Source organism: Syngnathus acus, chromosome 10, assembly GCF_901709675.1.
Source record: "Syngnathus acus chromosome 10, fSynAcu1.2, whole genome shotgun sequence".
NCBI lineage: Eukaryota > Metazoa > Chordata > Actinopteri > Syngnathiformes > Syngnathidae > Syngnathus > Syngnathus acus.
In genome coordinates, this window is record NC_051095.1 from 7,782,416 (window position 1) to 7,793,416 (window position 11,001).

General features: G+C 44.0%; 1 long non-coding RNA gene across 1 annotated transcript; it reads right to left on the minus strand.

Annotated features, from left to right (window-relative positions):
- Positions 1-4,769: 4,769 nt before the first annotated feature.
- On the minus strand, positions 4,770-6,955 carry LOC119128966. The gene is made up of 2 exons (XR_005099106.1): positions 5,793-6,955; positions 4,770-5,085 (listed from the first exon to the last, which is right to left on the minus strand). It is a non-coding gene; the product is annotated as an uncharacterized LOC119128966 (long non-coding RNA).
- Positions 6,956-11,001: the final 4,046 nt, after the last annotated feature.

The window sequence follows — 11,001 nt, forward strand, 5'->3', positions numbered from 1 at the left end:
ATAGCATACTAATCACACAAACAGCTCAAAGCAAAGTGGATGATGTTTTGTTCTCTTTTTTTCTCTCTTTCTTTGCAGAAAAACGCCTGCCTGTTTTCTCCAAGGTCTTTCTCATGTACAGTATACAGGTATTTATGTATTTATTTATTTATTCATTGATTTATTTATTTATTTTGTTTGTTTGTTAATTTACAACTCTTGAGAAAAAAAATCTCTTTGTAAGAACGCATGCTAACGCAACAGTTGGCACTGTCGCCCACTTGGATTACAGCCAATCAGAAATCTGACAAAGTTAAATCCGGTGAATGCATTATTGGCAATTGAGGAAAAGGCCAATGGTGTGTGTGTGTGTGTGTGTGTGTGTTTGTGAGTGATTTTGTGCGCTTGTGTGGCAAAAGTTGTTATGGCTAAACATCACACTAATATATGAAGTTCACACAAGGACAAACTTGGAGCAATTTAGGATACAAAGACATGTTAACCTTTACTTGAGCTATGCAAAACGTCAGCGACCTAAAACACACCTTGAAAGACAACAATGTAAAATATTTTGCAATGAAAATAATTAAAAGTAGTTCGATACAGTATTTGGGGTCATTGCCTGTCTGCACTGTGATGCGTCATCCAACAAAGCATTGGGCGGAATATGAACAGATAGAACATCTGATTGAATTCGAATTTGAATCCCGCTGCAGTCAAATCATCAAGACAGTCTAGCGACGAAACAATGCCGAAATTATTTTTATCGAAAAACTGGGGTCACTCTTATCTCCAGGCAGCGCTGCGCTTTGTCGGGACGTTGCCTTCGAGCGTGAAGCCACAAAACGGGCACAAGTCGACCGAGAGACGGTTTTGCCATGAACCTGCCAATGCATTAAGGAGACTTGAATGTGTCAAAGTGCGCTTGGCGCAGATGGTCCCTTTCTGTGGCCCGCATTAACTTTGTCTAGGAACACTGGAGCATGCAGCCTCGTCTTGAACCCGACTTCTTCTGACCCCACTTGTGACCCGTCTTGGAAGGCGGCAGGAAATGGGGCCACTTGTGTACGTGCGCACACGAGCATGTACGCCTTGGGACAGTATGTCGAGTGGTCGCCCGGCTCCGGGGGGAGATTAGGTCTCTGATCTAGGACACAGCTATTGATTAGCGTTTGCGGAGGACAGTGAGAGGGAATGGGGATTGACGGGACGCACAATGGAAGGAGCCCTCGGATTGTATGCACCTTCACATGCCACACGTGTGCACACATGCATGCGACCACACACACATATGTTTTTCTTGAGCTCCGTTTAGGCCTGTTGCCCACTTGCAAGTGTCTACCTCTTAGAAGGGGTGCATTTGATTTTTTTAGAATAAAAGCAAAATCATTCTTTGCAATTGTTATTCAGTCAGATAAATCTTACATATATGTACATGTATGTACTGAATTGTATGACTTTTAAATATTTGCCAATAAATCCAACAAATTACTGGGAAGAATCTTTTAAAAAAAACACCTATATATGGACTAACCAATTTTAAATTGACCAAATTGAGACATAGGGCCCGACACCACAAATATAGTTAATAATTAATAAGTAACCAATTTTCTGGGTGAGGTAAATCAAGTAAATATGCAACATAAATTCTTATATAAAACCTAATAAATTATTCCTTTGATTACTATCATTAATTTAATGACATTGAATGAGCAAATTATTCCAAAGTGAAAAAGCTAGCTAAGTCAAACTTCATTTTAAGTTATGTTGGTGTAATGTTTGTTTTGGTTAGGGAGGAGATTGCTAATCACTAGCAAAACAAAATGAAACCTGCAATTAATATGACAGGGTGATCGTGTTGGTCACAGTCAATTACACTACGATGCAAATTCCAACAACAATAACACACGTAATGCCGACAAAGTAAAAGAAAGTAACCTTAATCAACTTTCTACTATCATATTGCTCTCAAGCGGCCTTTATGTTTGCAAGCGTGTGAGGTTTATAATGTGAAGCCAAATGTAACCCAGGGGACCCCCTTTTTTTATTTTTTATAATCATTGTTGGTGGGGGTGTTGAACACACTCAGCTGCTGACTGACTGTGTCACTTATTGATTAGTTGCCATGGAGAGTTAGTCGGGCCATCTCTCTTGGATGTGTGGCCCGCAGGGCTGCTTCGGAAGCCTCAGGAGGATTCAGCACAGCATTTTTTTTTTTTTTTAATTAATTGGTGTTGGGATTTTGAGGGTTTTCCTTGGAAAAATACCTCCCCTGGATATAAAAAGTTGAGAGCATTTGCGCTAAGCAGCGAGACTTAACTGCAGCTTATCCGGCAAAAGCATCAATATTTATGCACACTCCCGCGGGAGTCATAATAAAAGGGATTGTCAACAAATTGTCCAAACTTATCGAGCTGTGAAAACCCCCTCGAGGCCCCCTCGGATTTGCCTACTCATGATCCCCTCTCATCTTGTGCTCTGTCATTGTTCCCGTCCAGTGCCGTGAAGAGGGTCTACGTGGGCCGCGCCGGTGCCGGCCGGGGGGGAAGCTCGGCCAGGGGAGGGGGGCACCTGAGAGGGTGAAGGACTTAGCACCTCAGGTGAATAATGAGATGGTTTGTAACGACGAGTCGTCGAACGAGGTCGCATGTGGAGGCCCGAGAGATAAAGTCAATGAATAAATAAATATACAGCTGCTCTACTAACTGTTTTGCGCTTATCTGCAAGATTGGCGGAATTGCGTGGATGACACATTTTCCTCACCTTAGCACTTGGCATTTAAAAGAAAACAAGAACATTTACCTCTGATCAAACTTGGCTCAGGCCAAAGTGTCTCAACACGTTAAACTGCATTTTGCCATGTTTGATTTGAATGTGCAATCAAAGCTCAGAGCTGATAAAACCGGCTTTACACTGGGATGATTCATTTACTTTAGGCTTGTTTTCTCATAAACAGGTGCATCTCACTTAATTACAAGGTAGAAAACTTTATTTATTGATTTCAGTGGTTCAATTTTAAAGAGTTTAATTCAACAGATTTATTCAAGATGTTTGATAATGCTTTTCAGAAGACCGATTTCTTCATCATTATTTTATTTTAACTTAAGGGATCAAACAATTTTTAAGGGATTTTTTTTATATATTACAGATGGTGGGTTTTTGCTTATCTGAAATATATATTGTTTCATTATTTTTTTTCTTCACAGCACACTACTAAAATAAAGACATTCTGATTTAGAGATTTTTTTTCCAGAGTAATAAGTTGGGCTTTTTGTCACCAAGTTTTATTACCAACACAGATGGATTTGAATGATTAAGTACAGAAACAATGAAAAAATAATGCATTTTTCTTTGCTCTCAGATGCTGTGGGCGTGTGTGCTGAAACCACACCAACTGTCAACCGTCGATTAAATACAGCTACTTCGACCTGGAAAAATGATTGCTACTACATGTTCAAGTTAGCAAAAATATATCTGCCTCAAGTTTCTGGTGTCTGGGATACAACCCATTGAAACAACGAGGCACTCTATCGCCAAGTCAAAGCCCTGGCTCACATGCTGGTTGTCAACTTAGACTTTTTGAAAAATAAGATAAACTATGCGGTACGGAAAATAAAATAACACACAAAGAAAGCTTCGTTAATGAATCCCACTTGCTTAATCCTTTTTCTCTATTTTGAATTCAAAAAGAAAGAATGAAGAAATCACAAAAATCTAATTAGACTACACTCAATTATTGTCATTTAAATGGACTTTATAAGCTTTGTCTTGAGTTGAACGGTGTAGGCTGAAAATATATTAAAAAACACACACATTGAAATTGCCCCCCCTTGGAGGCACTCAAAAAATGGTGTGAGTTAACCTTAACTTAAAATTGTTAACGCCTCGTCAGAAAAATGCAAAAAAGCGCTCTCGGCTGAAAGCAGATGCGCACAAAGTTGTTAACCTGAAACTTGACGATGACGACGTGGCCCCTCCCTATCGTCACACCTTGGCCGCATAAACATGACGGAGGTCCATGCATCATGTAACCCCCTCCTTGGATGGGGGAATTGGGGGGGGGGGGGGGTTGCATGGCTTTAGTACCTCACTGTGACACCAATCAGAGGGAGATGGCGGTCTCCTTTGTCATGTAAACACCGATTGCTTCTTGTCTTATTCAAATGTCCCCCCCGCCCCACTCTGCGCCCCTCACTCTCACTCGGCCCCTACCCCGATACCCCCACCACCCCGAAACACCCTCACACACACCAACTTGAGCCCTCTCTCAAGTCCAAGTAAATCCTCAAGCGTCGGATGCGCCTCGGGCTGGGCGGCCGAGTCGGGCCGGTAAGTGGGGGCGCTCGTGGGGCTATTTCCAGGCCCCCCGTTTCATATTCAAATGTTACAATCAGGCCTGGCTGACCACGGGGGGGCTCTTTATGGTCACGGCCTGGGGTTGCGGGGTCAAGATGCTGATTTAATAGCTCGGCCAGGGGAAAGAAGTCAGGGGAAGCAAAGGGGGAGCAAGTGATTTCAGGCATGAATAACCAAGTACATTGAAGCACATTTTTAATACTCCGTCCCAATTCTTGAACCTCAGTCACTTTCACGTTACATGTGTGCTGTTCGACAGCTTCGGAAAGCATTTATTCCATCTCCTTCATATCCATCACCTCACTAGTAGGAAGGCAATTGTGTGCACTAGTCGAAAAACCTTACTAATAATTTTATTTTCAACATTAGCGCCACAAAGATTCCCAATTTAAAGCTGTTTTAGCACACAAGTAGAATTACTGCTAGCGTTTTTCCCTTTGCCAGTCCCTCTTTTTGCCTGCTAATATGCAATTAAATATTACTCGGACCAGTTATCTTAGGTTTGCTCTTTCGTTGTCCGTTCACCACCGAAATGTGGTCCACCATGAAACCGAGCCCGTCTTATACACGGCGGTGGCGTTTTTTTACTGCGGACCCGTAGGAGCAGATGGTGGAAGGGACCGACGATTAGGACAGAAGATAAGGAAAGTGAGCAGGCAGGTAGGGTGCCACGATGTCTCGGATACATCCTTGTGTTCTGGAGCGGCCTGTTATTCCTGTCCCCGTGGGCGTGTTCCAGACATGGCAGCTCTAGTAACATGGGCAACGTGGCCTGGTTAGTCAATGTCATGTGCCAGCAACCCGATGCAGGCGCGAGATCCTGCCTGTCTTCCGCATCCCGACGGTGTGTCTGAACGAGGAAGGCCGGTCGGGGAATAAGGAGTTGGGTGTCTCGCTTTGCTCCCTTGGCCGCAAAACGGCTTGTGAACTTCCAGAGTCCACACTCACTAAGATTTTAAATTGTGCTTGCAATAACAGATTGCGTAAACTGGAAGTGGGTGTGTTGCATGTCTTCTACTACGGTTGCTGTGCATTTGGCAGCTGGTGGCAATGTGGTGGAGTCTGCCCTACTTTTGTACTTTTGCTCGCTCTCACCATGCTACCTCATCAAAGAAAGAGGTTTTGTTTCATTCAATTTGTCGACAACAATTTGAGGTGTATATAATATGTAACTGGCTCTGAGTCAGTTTTAAGATCAGTCGTCTGAATAAAATACAATCGGGAAGTAATTGGCTTAGTATGTTTGCTTTACGCTTTTTTTTAAACGACACCACATGCGGGTTTGGAATACCTCGCTGACTTTTTGATTGACACAGTCAGATAAGTGTTGAGACAACAAAGGATAGGGGCCCCATTGGCTTGTTCAATTCAACTCAATGGCATGCTGTACATAGTTTCGAGTAATTGGTGGATTAGCAGTTAGCATGTTGGATTAGCAGTTAGCACGTCTGACTCACCGTTAGAAGCTTTGGGGTTCGAAGCTCAGCTGCAGTTTTTATAGACATCTCATTGGTCGATCAGTCGGCTCATGAGTGCGAGTAGGCGGTCGGGGGCCAACGGTGGGATGTACATTAGGGGCCATATCTGCTTGCTCAGATGAAAGGCTGCTGGACATTACCAGCATACACACACAAAACACACACAGTCACAAAGGCTCGGTGGTGCCAGGTGCGATCGCTCGCACTGGTGTGAAATCCTTTGAGCGTTTATTCGATAGCCTGGGTGTCCATCTTCAGATCCACGTACCTCTTTCTCTTCACTAGTAGGACAATTCAACGCACTTGTACAACAATTGTGTCTAACCGGTTATGAGTTTCCCGAACTTTTAATGCCACATTTAGTCTGCGAGTGCACAAATAAAGCCTATGATGCACTTGTAACATTACTTGGCTCAACGAGTGGGTATAGTGTGTGTCATGCACTAGTAGCTTCATTTATTCAATCTCTATCTTGAGTTTTGTACATACTACTAGTAGCAAAACTAGTAAGGCAAAACTGTGCACCACCTCGTTAAACTAGACCGGAGCCTTGGATTGTTTGATGAGTTACTAGTGTAGTGTACTAGTGCACGGAGCTTCCTTCCATCTTTCCATAGCAACGTGCAGGATGGGGATGTAAGAGATGGGTGGGTGAAGAGGTTAAATCAGAGTGGGAGGGTGGTTGTGTGTGGGGCGGGGGTCTCGGTTCCTTCCTCTCTTATCTGCCGACTAACCATTCTCTATTCCCAGCACCCCCCTTCCCTCAAAAACCCCTTCTCTCTCTTTTGTGGCCGGTGCACCTGCAGCCCTTGAGTCTGGGCAATAAAGCTGAAGGATTTGCCTACTGGAGGATGGAGTAAAAGTGTGTGGGGGGAGCGTCGTGTGGGGGGCGGTGGGGCGGGGGGATTGGTCATTAGACAGCACTGGAAACACAAAAGCAACAGGTCCACACCATGTGTTGGATATGGCGCTATGCCATATTCCAATGCGACGTAATGCCGTTTGACACAGGAGGGGAGGGGGGGGGGGGTTAAGAAGGGTAGGAGGGAGCGGGGCATCGATTTTAAGCAGATTTGCGTGGGGATCTACATCTTGTTTGGGTTGGTGTCATTGTGCATCAACTTGATCTGACACATGATCTAATTGGAAGTCTTTGCTCCACTTCCTCACATGCTGCCTACTCAGGCATGACCAATATGTCAGAGAAAAGAAAAATTCAACTTCATGTACTAGCGAAGCATTTTCTCACTATGATCTGAACTTGCTACTCCAACTCTTGTTTTTTTTGGTGATCAACCATGTGAATTTTTTTTTAGACAATCAGCAAAATATTGTAATGGAGCAATTGGTGTACTGACGCTGAACTAAAATGATCTGGGATGACGCAGAAATGGTCAAAGGTGAGATTGTTGGCTTGAGTTAAAAACCTGTCTGTCAGTTGTCACACGGCAATGTTGACTCCTTCACATTTTGTTGTTCTCGTGGCAAATGTGAAAATCTAAATAAAAGGAAATCTTCAACATTAATAATGATATGAATCAGTTGAGAAATGATGAGTTGAATTGTGTTTTTTTTTTTTCATCAACTAATTTATCGTGTGTAATTCATCCATTTAAATGACAAGGCTGCAAATCTAAACGTGTTACAAAAAGATCATTTTCCATACAGCGCTTATTTTAATTCACCACCTGTTGTAATGTTGTGTTCAGTCATGTAGAACTTGCTGCATGCCAGACCCCCCACATTGTAAATGGCAACAGAGGACAGGACTAACAAAAAAAAAAAAAGCCACGACTCGCTGGGGTCTTTTTTAGGGTGTAGACCGCGAAGGCAGACAAAATCACTCTAAAAGTGACTTAATTGGGCCGTTAGATGAGAGCGAGCGCCGGCTCTCTATATTCACGGCGGCAGGGTGAGGCGTTGGCGGCCCGCTGGGAAAATGGCGGCGTAATCAGGAAGCCGGCGCCTGTGCCTGATCAGGTATGGCAAGCCTTCTCTTTTTTTTTTCTTTTTTTTTTTTACAGCCTTCCTCATCTTCCACCTTCTCATGAGAGTTCGGACCCACTGCGTATGTGAGGACAGGGATGGAGAGATGGTGATCAGGTCCGAGGGGGAGTCGGGATGTATGGACTCGGGGGGGGGGGACTTTTTTTTTTGTTCCCACATTTGATTATTCAGGTTGGCTGAACTAAATTCTAAACTCATAAAATTCGTATCCCCTCAGGGGAACCATTTGCATATATTTTAGTGCCCCCCCTCCACAACCTAACTCCTCAAATCCCCTTTTTTCCGAGAAAGTAAAGGAGAGGGCCAAGCAAGCAGGCTTGTCTAGGCTTTAAGATGTCACTGCGGTGTGAAATATGGGCGAACAAGCAGCGGCTTTGAAACCCAAACTAACCCCCGCTGTACCCCCCCGGCCCCTAAACTAAATACTGCCAATATTTCGTATTTAAATGTATTCACTGATGTAGTCGCAAGATTTCATAGAATAGTTATGTATAATCACAACTAAGATAAACTCAATCAAGCTGTACTTGGAAAAATTGGGGTCACGTTGGCATAACATTCTGTCAAACGTCAGGCCTTCAAAAAAAAAAAAAAAAAAAAGCATTCCAGTTGTGAGTTAGCAACGTCATCAAGCAGTAGAAAAATTGTGGACACAACATTGTTTCCATGCCTGGCATTGTCTTGTATTTGCCTTGGCACTGGCGTGGATGTTTTATTAGAGTGCCTCGTTGTCAAAGTGTGGAAACGCCCAGTGACAGGAAGATGTGACAGCTACTGAAGGCAAAGTGTCATCTATGTATTTCCCAGGTGATCAATTTTAGCATTTGAGACCAGCTTCACCACTTTCAAGCTTCATTCCAACCCAACTGCACTTCACTCAGTATCCAACGCAAATCATAACCACAATTTCAATCAACATTGTGTCAATCAAAATGAAATGGAATCATCTGTATGAGCCAAGAAATGTCACACCTCCTTAAATGATATTGCCAACAAGGACTCCAGATCATTGATAAACATGTTAAAGACTTAATGATGCTATTTTTTCTTCACTGTTGGGTGCAGAGGGTGAGAATTAATTGTTTTCTGCCCCCCTCAAAGAGTAGAAAAAAACAAAACAGTCTGAAGCCCAGGTCTTAAAATTCCATTTGGTCTGTGTAGCGAGCCGTGCAGATGAAGGGAACACACGCACACGCACACACACACGGGGGCAGCAATTGGGCAAAGGATGCATGCGAGACACCTGTTTGCTTGTTTGGATGGAGCTTCGCTGTGCCAAGCGGGCACTGCTGTTTACTGCCCATCTGGAGCCTTGCGGTGAAAGTTACGACTCCTTTGAAAAAAAGGTTGATGCTTGGCATTTTGGTCACATGGGGTGAGTTGCTGTCATCCTTTAACCCCCACCCACCCCCTCTTCCCAATATCCCTCCCCCTCCCGTGCCCACTCCCCTGGTGCACATGCAGAATGCAGTGTCAGGAGAGTGAGCACTGAGCGCCCATTGTGCGTGCTAACCAAAGCGGAATGCCCGGGTGACAAAAGGGGGAGGAGTGGGCTCAGGGCACACAAAAGCCAGGGGGAGGAGAAGGTTGGAAGGAGGAGGGGAGGGGGAAGGAGAGATGGGCAATCTGCTGGGGGCTAAATAGACCCACTCAGCCCCAAAAACTCTAGGCACCCTAAAACCCTTCCATCGAGTCCCTCACCCCTTAACCCCCCCTCGTCCTTCTCCTTGCCCGCTTGCATCCTCGTTCTGGCTACTGTATAGCAGCAGATGATGGAGGTCGTTTCGCCTCATGGTGACAAACAAGAGGATGAAGCTCCCTCTGATATGAGTCACCACCACCCTCGGGGTCTCAAACAGGAAGCAGCCAACGATGGCAAAGCTTGATCACGTTTACACAACAAAGTGACAATTCGGGAATATTTGGGGGAGGAGCAAAACAGCATCCAGTCTCTTATAGTAGAAAAATAATTTATTAGAGCTCAGACACTTTAACGCACTGGTGTTTTAATATGAAAACAAAACCCACAAAATGTGATCATGTGTAAACACATCAAAAATAGTTTTGATATACGTCTGTCCAACCAACTGACCCACCCACCAACCCACCTACCAACCTACCCACCTACCTACCTACCTTACTCAACCTCATCCAATCGTATTCGTACCAAATAAAGCAGCAACACAGAAAGTGCATACAACAATACTCACACATATACGTAGCGTCCACACGCAAAATCCAAATCTGAAACTGAGAATGTCATTTATTATTTATCCTTTGAAAAATCAACAAACTTGGGTGGGTTCAAACAAAAACTGCTTCTGTCTTGTAAGGTGTGTGGTGGCGATGAGGGGGTTGCACATGTGCGAGTACACACCTGTCTGTTGTCTACATTGAGAGCAATGTTGTGTACGTGTGGTATCGTACGTCAAAGCACGTTCCACTCCCACACACGACCCGCGGCGAGAAAGACACAGCCAGCCAGGGCCAGGGCCAGGGCGCTGCCTCGCTCTGACAAAACACCAAGACTCTTTCTTAATGGTGCTACTGTACTTCTCTACATGCATGAAGGATGAGCAACCTTCCTTCTTCAGTGCCTTGGCACTTTGAAACACTTGCCAAATCATTTTAATTAGTTTCATGACAATGGCACATTTTTTTGGGGCTCAGAAGATGAGGCAACGAGAAGACAATGAGCTATTAAGATACTGTATGTATCGATCTACTGTGGATCACTATCAGTGGCGGTTAGCCAACACCACCTCCCACGAAGAGAACACGGAATACTGAAATAAAATATTTCAACGTAAATGTCTATCTATTTATAGGAAGGCGCACTCAGGGCACAGGATTACTGATTTTACTCTGGGTGACTTCTGGTGAACTCTGTTCGCTGTCATGACTGAAAGTTATTAGGAATGAGGTACAAAGAATTGCGTGAACTAGAAAGGCGTCTCAAGTTTTACATCCGATTCGCTGGAATCCTGGAGGCAAGTATGCTAACATTGGTTGCTAACGCACACTAATTCCGAACGTTAAACATTACACACTTTCCAGAGTAGATTAGTAGAACATCTTTGTAAGAACTGGTTCCTTTGGCTTTTCAAAAGGTTTCCATATGACAACAACATTGATAACTTAGAGTTCCTACAACAATGAACCAAGAAGTAAATGTATATGT